Raw genomic sequence first — 7864 nt, 5'->3', positions numbered from 1 at the left:
TGCCCGAGTATATATCATCATCATATCCCGGATTTCATATGCTAACTGTCCTTAATGTAATTTTGTTTATGCATTATGACTAATATTGCTACAAATTCATTTTCATGGGCATGAGATAAACTCAAATACTAAATACACGACTGATTCAGTTCACCTCTGATATACAACTCGATCGATACGGGTATTGGGATTGACTGAACGGGCAGATTAAGAAATTGCGGACATACCCCACTGGAGATGCCCGATCTCGTCTGATCTTGGAAGCCAAGCAGTGGAGGGCCGGGTCAGTACTCGGATGGGAGACCACCCTGGATCACCCTGGTTCTGCAAAATATTCTTCTGCCCGATCTAGAGTGATCCCTAATAATACCAATTGGTATTCGGTTCTGTATGACCTATGATTCAATTCTCTACGACTATTTAATCCTGAATAGGACTGCTGTAGAATAAATGATGGTCATATATTATACAGAGGTGTTACTGTTATCTCAGTAAAACCAATAGCCCAAATATTTGATCTCCGGTCCCTATTGTGGTATCGAAAACCACATTAATTGCACAAAATATAGTGTTATATTTTCGCGTAGCTACACTATCTTACGTATAACTCACTCCTACAATTATATTTCTAATGAATTAATAAAATTATGTTTTATCAGAATTGATTAATATAATCCTCTGAATTGAGTGCTCCCACACAAGAGTCTACTTTCCAACTTTTCTTCTTTGTTGGGTTTTCTTTGTTGCAAATCAAAAGGTCACAGCTTTATTGATTAAATACATACTCACTACCAAAACAACCGCAGGGCACGAAAACAAGGGAAGCGGTGCACCATGCTCACGCAATGTTGTACCACCTGAGACGTGGCCGCCCTGCCTACATGGGTATGCGGCCCCACTAGCGCACGCAGGGGGGGTTTCTGAGTACCCAGAAATCCCCCCCCCTGACAGACCAGATTGTTTTTTTTAGATAAAAGAGCAGTCGCCGCGGCCAGCGATTTAAGCCCTACCCCCTGACAATATGCTCTGCCCCTTCCAATGACCCGGGAATCGCGGGCTGTGCACTAAGTTTGCCATGTACAGTATCTTGGCACTGCAGCTTCTGCAGTCTTAACTCTGTCTCAGTCCTGAGTCCCTCAACTTGCTGCTGCTTTCTGAGTGCCAGATCCCATTCTTGGAGGCTCAGTCACTTGTAAGTATTACATGTTTAGATTGTTTCAAAATACAGTACTTGTGTTTGTAGCTCCTCCTGTAAAAAAAAATTCATTTTCTTATATGTATTTATATACAGTATATATACATATTGTGTATATATATATATATATATATATATATATATATACACACACATACACATACATACACACATATATTCACACACCACACACATATATACAAAAGTGTCCTCTAACATCCTTGCTGCAGGAGGCTGCATAGTGTGGCGTTGCTGTACTCGTCTCAGCATAGCGCAGCCTCCCGCCGCTGTTTCCCATAGCCTGCGATGATAGCCGGAGCGTATTGTCACCTTCCCGCTACACAAGTAACGGGGAGCGGGAGCTCACATTTATTACCCTGTGCTGGCTCATTTATATATGCACCGCTGCGTCTATCTATCTACACTAGTTTAACAGACCCAGCATATACCGGGTCACCTCAGTTTCCACCCCCGTGGTTGGCTCCACCCCTCTTTGGAAACCCCCTTGTGCAAATCCTGCGTTTGCCCCTGGGCCCCGCCCCCTACAATTTGTTATTACCCAGGGCGTGCCCGACCCCACCATGTGGTTACGGGACCACGCCCCCTACCATTTTGGGACCAGCTACCATCTGCACAGCACCCTACCTTGGCGCGCAACCCGTATGGCCCCTGCCGTATTAATGCTGGAACCAGGCGTGCGGCCACCTATTGGTGAATATGCGAGGCATTCTGTCAATCTCCTACTTTCATGCCTTGTGCACCGCTCCCTCCCTGCCACACGAGGTCCCTGCAGGGCGGGGACCGAAGCCCCACCTTACTCGCTCCATGGCGTCCTGCAAGGAATTGTTGAAAATGTCCAGGCCTATGTCGGACAGGTGCACCCCATCGCTCCTGTACAAACCTCTGCATTTCCCGGCCAGCTCGTTGTGCTGAATGACACTACCGCCACTGGCTGTGACCAACTTGCTGATGGCTGCATTTACCTTCTTACGGGCCCTGTCAACTCATGACCATAAACTGGCTCCCCTCCAGGCTAGCCTTGGGATGATTTTTGACCATACTATGTGAACGTTGCTCCACTGCCCTTTTATCCACGCAATGTCCTCCCGGGCCATCCTAATAATGTCTAGCGACTTGACCCTTCCCGCCAAGGTGCAACACTATCACATCCGACTGCTCTGCCAACTGCTCTGCCTTGCACAGTGTCTCTCCAGCATAGGAAATAGCCGACCACCACTTCGACTTCACTACACCTCCAGGATCCTGTCATTCACAGGAGATATCAAACGGCAGCTCTCTACAGGCAGCCCCGTGGGAGTGGTATCGTATTAATACATAAAATATATTTTTTCTCTACATATTCACCACAGCCCAAATAGGCTATTAACTTGCCTTAAAATATTTAGATGCTGCCTATATGTGTATGTGCATTGTACAATGTTCTATATGCTTATCACTGATAGTCTAAATTTTATAGCTATCTGACTACCCTAGCACATACACATTTTCCAACTGCTCCAAGAGGTGCTGGACTTATATGGTATCTAATAAGGTACTAGGAGTAAACTACTATATTCCTAGATACGGCAGATTTTTGAACAAGGAATCCTAAAGAGGCTCATTAGCTGCACGCTTACAGCAAATTGCTACTCAACTATAAATGTTTTTGTGTGCATTATTTTCTGCTGTGGTGGCGTGTGTGGTATAAATCGTTAGAGGTCATATATACTATATATTGCACACAGCAACAGGTTTGCTACAATTGTTGCCTGATTATATCCAGCTGCACACTTGCAGCAAATTACTACTCAACTATCTCTGTGTGCAGTATTTTCTGCTGTGGTGGCGTATGTGGCATAAATTATTTGAGGCCTCATATATTATATACAGCAACAGGTTTGCTATAATTACTGCCTCATATATTATATACAGCAACAGGTTTGCTATAATTACTGCCCGAGTATATATCATCATCATATCCCGGATTTCATATGCTAACTGTCCTTAATGTAATTTTGTTTATGCATTATGACTAATATTGCTACAAATTCATTTTCATGGGCATGAGATAAACTCAAATACTAAATACACGACTGATTCAGTTCACCTCTGATATACAACTCGATCGATACGGGTATTGGGATTGACTGAACGGGCAGATTAAGAAATTGCGGACATACCCCGCTGGAGATGCCCAATCTCGTCTGATCTTGGAAGCCAAGCAGTGGAGGGCCGGGTCAGTACTCGGATGGGAGACCACCCTGGAACACCCTGGTACTGCAAAATATTCTTCTGCCCGATCTAGAGTGATCCCTAATAATACCAATTGGCATTCGGTTCTGTATGACCTATGATTCAATTCTCTACGACTATTTAATCCTGAATAGGACTGCTGTAGAATAAATGATGGTCATATATTATACAGAGGTGTTACTGTTATCTCAGTAAAACCAATAGCCCAAATATTTGATCTCCGGTCCCTATTGTGGTATCGAAAACCACATTAATTGCACAAAATATAGTGTTATATTTTCGCGTAGCTACACTATCTTACGTATAACTCACTCCTACAATTATATTTCTAATGAATTAATAAAATTATGTTTTATCAGAATTGATTAATATAATCCTTTGAATTAAGTGCTCCCACACAAGAGTCAACTTTCCAACTTTTCTTCTTTGTTGGGTTTTCTTTGTTGCAAATCAAAAGGTCACAGCTTTATTGATTAAATACATACTCACAACCAAAACAACCGCAGGGCACGAAAACAAGGGAAGCGGTGCACCATGCTCACGCAATGTTGTACCACCTGAGACGTGGCCGCCCTGCCTACATGGGTATGCGGCCCCACTAGCGCACGCAGGGGGGGTTTCTGAGTACCCAGAAATTCCCCCCCTGACAGACCAGATTGGTTTTTTTAGGTAAAAGAGCAGTCGCCGCGGCCAGCGATTTAAGCCCCACCCCCTGACAATATGCTCTGCCCCTTCCAATGACCCGGGAATCGCGGGCTGTGCACTAAGTTTGCCATGTACAGTATCTTGGCACTGCAGCTTCTGCAGTCTTAACTCTGTCTCAGTCCTGAGTCCCTCAACTTGCTGCTGCTTTCTGAGTGCCAGATCCCATTCTTGGAGGCTCAGTCACTTGTAAGTATTACATGTTTAGATTGTTTCAAAATACAGTACTTGTGTTTGTAGCTCCTCCTGTAAAAAAAAATTCAATTTCTTATATGTATTTATATGCAGTATATATACATATTGTGTATATATATATATATATATATATATATATACACACACACACATACACATACATACACACACATATATTCACACACCACACACATATATACAAAAGTGTCCTCTAACATCCTTGCTGCAGGAGGCTGCATAGTGTGGCGTTGCTGTACTCGTCTCAGCATAGCGCAGCCTCCCGCAGCTGTTTCCCATAGCCTGCGATGATAGCCGGAGCGTATTGTCACCTTCCCGCTACACAAGTAACGGGGAGCGGGAGCTCACATTTATTACCCTGTGCTGGCTCATTTATATATGCACCGCTGCGTCTATCTATCTACACTAGTTTAACAGACCCAGCATATACCGGGTCACCTCAGTTTCCACCCCCGTGGTTGGCTCCACCCCTCTTTGGAAACCCCCTTGTGCAAATCCTGCGTTTGCCCCTGGGCCCCGCCCCCTACAATTTGTTATTACCCAGGGCGTGCCCGACCCCACCATGTGGTTACGGGACCACGCCTCCTACCATTTTGGGACCAGCTACCATCTGCACAGCACCCTACCTTGGCGCGCAACCCGTATGGCCATTGCCGTATTAATGCTGGAACCAGGCGTGCGGCCACCTATTGGTGAATATGCGAGGCATTCTGTCAATCTCCTACTTTCATGCCTTGTGCACCGCTCCCTCCCTACCACACGAGGTCCCTGCAGGGCGGGGACCGAAGCCCCACCTTACTCGCTCCATGGCGTCCTGCAAGGAATTGTTGAAAATGTCCAGGCCTATGTCGGACAGGTGCACCCCATCGCTCCTGTACAAACCTCTGCATTTCCCGGCAAGCTCGTTGTGCTGAATGACACTACCGCCACTGGCTGTGACCAACTTGCTGATGGCTGCATTTACCTTCTTACGGGCCCTGTCAACTCATGACCATAAACTGGCTCCCCTCCAGGCTAGCCTTGGGATGATTTTTGACCATACTATGTGAACGTTGCTCCACTGCCCTTTTATCCACGCAATGTCCTCCCGAGCCATCCTAATAATGTCTAGCGACTTGACCCTTCCCGCCAAGGTGCAACACTATCACATCCGACTGCTCTGCCAACTGCTCTGCCTTGCACAGTGTCTCTCCAGCATAGGAAATAGCCGACCACCACTTCGACTTCACTACACCTCCAGGATCCTGTCATTCACAGGAGATATCAAACGGCAGCTCTCTACAGGCAGCCCCGTGGGAGTGGTATCGTATTAATACATAAAATATATTTTTTCTCTACATATTCACCACAGCCCAAATAGGCTATTAACTTGCCTTAAAATATTTAGATGCTGCCTATATGTGTATGTGCATTGTACAATGTTCTATATGCTTATCACTGATAGTCTAAATTTCATAGCTATCTGACTACCCTAGCACATACACATTTTCCAACTGCTCCAAGAGGTGCTGGACTTATATGGTATCTAATAAGGTACTAGGAGTAAACTACTAGATTCCTAGATACGGCAGATTTTTGAACAAGGAATCCTAAAGAGGCTCATTAGCTGCACGCTTACAGCAAATTGCTACTCAACTATAAATGTTTTTGTGTGCATTATTTTCTGCTGTGGTGGCGTGTGTGGTATAAATCGTTAGAGGTCATATATACTATATATTGCACACAGCAACAGGTTTGCTACAATTGTTGCCTGATTATATCCAGCTGCACACTTGCAGCAAATTACTACTCAACTATCTCTGTGTGCAGTATTTTCTGCTGTGGTGGCGTATGTGGCATAAATTATTTGAGGCCTCATATATTATATACAGCAACAGGTTTGCTATAATTACTGCCTCATATATTATATACAGCAACAGGTTTGCTATAATTACTGCCCGAGTATATATCATCATCATATCCCGGATTTCATATGCTAACTGTCCTTAATGTAATTTTGTTTATGCATTATGACTAATATTGCTACAAATTCATTTTCATGGGCATGAGATAAACTCAAATACTAAATACACGACTGATTCAGTTCACCTCTGATATACAACTCGATCGATATGGGTATTGGGATTGACTGAACGGGCAGATTAAGAAATTGCGGACATACCCCACTGGAGATGCCCGATCTCGTCTGATCTTGGAAGCCAAGCAGTGGAGGGCCGGGTCAGTACTCGGATGGGAGACCACCCTGGAACACCCTGGTACTGCAAAATATTCTTCTGCCCGATCTAGAGTGATCCCTAATAATACCAATTGGCATTCGGTTCTGTATGACCTATGATTCAATTCTCTACGACTATTTAATCCTGAATAGGACTGCTGTAGAATAAATGATGGTCATATATTATACAGAGGTGTTACTGTTATCTCAGTAAAACCAATAGCCCAAATATTTGATCTCCGGTCCCTATTGTGGTATCGAAAACCACATTAATTGCACAAAATATAGGGGGTAATTCCAAGTTGATCGCAGCAGGAAATTTTTAGTAGTTGGGCAAAACCATGTGCACTGCAGGGGGGGCAGATATAACATGTGCAGAGAGAGATAGATTTGGGTGTGGTGAGTTCAATCTGCAATCTAAATTGCAGTGTAAAAATAAAGCAGCCAGTATTTACCCTGCAGAGAAATAAAATAACCCACCCAAATCTAACTCTTTCTGCACATGTTATATCTGCCTCCCCTGCAGTGCACATGGTTTTGCCCAATTGCTATCAAAAATCCTGCTGCGATCAACTTGGAATTACCCCCATAGTGTTATATTTTCGCGTAGCTACACTATCTTACGTATAACTCACTCCTACAATTATATTTCTAATGAATTAATAAAATTATGTTTTATCAGAATTGATTAATATAATCCTCTGAATTGAGTGCTCCCACACAAGAGTCTACTTTCCAACTTTTCTTCTTTGTTGGGTTTTCTTTGTTGATACTCTTCTTGACTCTAGGGAGCACCACTGATAGCAACAAATAATTGCAAAAAGGATTTTTTCTCCCTATGCACAAAGTTGCTGTATCCATAACGCAATTTAGCGTCATAAATCAGTTTTTCAGAGGGCATTACAACCTTATTGCAAGACTAGTGCGGTCCCAAAAAAGCTATTCTCTTAACCTTTTGATTTGCCCAAGAAACTAAGTTATCTTGTCTCAGTTATTGGTTGACCAAAGAGAGGTGCCGGCATGTCGCCCTCTCCCTCCTTAACATAGTCGGCATTCCAGGTAATTATGATTGCACCTTTTTCCATTCCTAATCTGCTAATGGGTCAACCTACACTCTGTAAACATCGATATAGTCACAGGGGAGCTGCCAGGGTTAACATAGTAACACTTTAAAAGGACCCTATTTTGTTTTCACTCAGCCAAGTTTATTATCTGAGGCATCTCTGTACTAATACAATGTTTTACTACATACATCAGGCAACAGCCAGATGCACAGAGAGGGGGTT

General features: G+C 43.7%; 3 pseudogenes; all 3 read left to right on the top strand.

Annotated features, from left to right (window-relative positions):
* The first annotated feature begins 213 nt into the window (after positions 1-213).
* Positions 214-333, top strand: LOC134912331 (5S ribosomal RNA; annotated as a pseudogene).
* Positions 334-3361: 3028 nt separating this feature from the next.
* LOC134912211 (5S ribosomal RNA) lies at positions 3362-3481 on the top strand (annotated as a pseudogene).
* Positions 3482-6510: 3029 nt separating this feature from the next.
* Positions 6511-6630, top strand: LOC134912153 (5S ribosomal RNA; annotated as a pseudogene).
* The last annotated feature ends 1234 nt before the right edge of the window (positions 6631-7864 follow it).

This window comes from Pseudophryne corroboree, chromosome 4 (genome assembly GCF_028390025.1).
Source record: "Pseudophryne corroboree isolate aPseCor3 chromosome 4, aPseCor3.hap2, whole genome shotgun sequence".
Classification (NCBI taxonomy): domain Eukaryota; kingdom Metazoa; phylum Chordata; class Amphibia; order Anura; family Myobatrachidae; genus Pseudophryne; species Pseudophryne corroboree.
Note: the sequence above shows the minus strand (reverse complement) of the source record. Positions and strands in the feature narration are given on the sequence as shown.